Source organism: Wasmannia auropunctata, unplaced genomic scaffold (assembly GCF_000956235.1).
Source record: "Wasmannia auropunctata unplaced genomic scaffold, wasmannia.A_1.0 LD336085.1, whole genome shotgun sequence".
NCBI classification, from domain to species: Eukaryota; Metazoa; Arthropoda; class Insecta; order Hymenoptera; family Formicidae; genus Wasmannia; species Wasmannia auropunctata.
This window is the reverse complement of record NW_012026805.1, coordinates 879,479-881,420: the sequence shown is the minus strand read 5'-3', so window position 1 is coordinate 881,420 and position 1,942 is coordinate 879,479.

Sequence of the window (1,942 nt, the reverse complement as noted above, 5' to 3'; positions counted from 1 at the left end):
ATCGGCGGACGGGCGTAAGCGCACGTCCGGATCGGCAGCCGGAGATACGACGAGCGACGAGCGACTTAATCTACGGAACGAAATTACTTAGGCCGGAGCTAGATGACCTAAACTCGGGCCGGTAGACGAAAACACGATCCAAACGATACGGCCTTCGATTACTATAAGAAAATTTACCTCGGTACAACGCAGGCACCGACAAGAGTCAAAGTACGCGCGCGGAGTAGCCTCAATAATCGGCTCGCAAGACAGACACACGGACGGACGCGAAAAAATGAACACGGAATTACTGGCGTTAACAAACAGCGAAATTATACGCACGATAGAGACGCGCGAAAACGCTAAGTACTCGCGAACTCGCGAACACACGCACTTACAACTAACTCGCGCACTCGTGCACGAGGGCTTTGCGGCACATTCGCGGGGACGATCTCCGGGTGGCTCGATACGCGACTCACGACACTCCCGATAGCTCACGGCAGATTCCTGTGGGAACCCTCGCACTTGGGGACGGGCGCCAGCAACCAACGACTACGAACCGCGCGTCGCCAAAGGGGCGCACGCAACGTGACTCGAACACAAAAATGGCGTTTCCGTCCACAGAGTGCGAAAGGGGCTCCGCGATCCGCCCGTGGCTTTACAACACTTGGAGATAGAGGGTCACCTCACCGGCACGATCTTCAGCTCGTCGTCCTCGGGGAAAGATCCGGGCCGGCAGCTCCTTGCCTCTCGCTTGTTCGCTCTCTCTCTCTCGCTCGCTCGCTCGCAGGATTGACCGTACGCTCGCCGGGCTCGCACGCAAAAGCGGCGTAGATCGCGTTCGATCCGCTATCGATGCCTGCACCCCCAGCCCGGGAGTGCGCAGCACAGCGGCGCAGACGGCCGCGACCAATCACGATGCCGCGGGGGTCCTGCCGTGGCACGCGCGTAAATGGTGACTTTTCTTACGGACGCTTCGCGTCCTCGCGAGGCCGCCTTATCTCCGGGGTGTGGCGGCGTGGTATCTGGAAGGGCGCGTCCTTCGCCCATCGATCCGGGACACTGGGATCCTCTCGTCCCGGCAGCTCTCGGCGATGACTCCGGGCCCTGGGGAAACCGCCGGCCGTTTTGGCCCGTTTGAGGCCCTTTGCGGGCCTCAGATCCTCCGACCGCCTTCCCGGCTGCGCCCCTGGCGGCTCTCGTATTCTTGCGCGTGGTCACGCGCTCCGCGCGCGCGCTCTGTCATCTGCTCGCCGCGTGCCCGGTGCGTATTCCCCTCAACTCCGGCGCCAGGTCGCCTGCACCCCTCGTCCTCTCCATCGCGGGTGACCTTGAGTCCCCGTTGTCGCCGTTCCTTGTGCTCGGCGAGACGCCGTGGTACATAGAAGAGGTTCCAAATAATTAACATCTAATACTATATATATATATATATAATAGACTTCCGTGACTTCAGATTTTAAATGGAAATTTGTATTTTAGGTAGAACCGATTATGCATCAATGATGGGGGTAACTCCGGCAGCATCGCGTTTACCGCGAGCACCACCGACACCACCGACACCACCGACACCACCGGCATCACGGGCACCACCGGTATCACGGGCACCACCGGCACCACTAGCATCACCGACATCGCCGGTATCGTTGGCACGGGAGGACATATTAAAAGACGCCACCAATATCACAAAGGTAATATTATTTGATATCTATGAAATCAGTGCACGCAGTATAAAAAGATGTATAAAATTACACACATAATATTATCGTTAGATATAATAATATTTTTAAAAATTACGCAATTTATAATGGAAATAAAAATCTATTTTCAAAAATTAGTATTTTCACCTCTAATTTATGTAAATAAATATTAATTTGACGGAAAATTACATAAACAATAGTATATTTTATAGTTTCCATGTAAATATATATGTGTATTATCATTATGTTACATAATATTACAATTT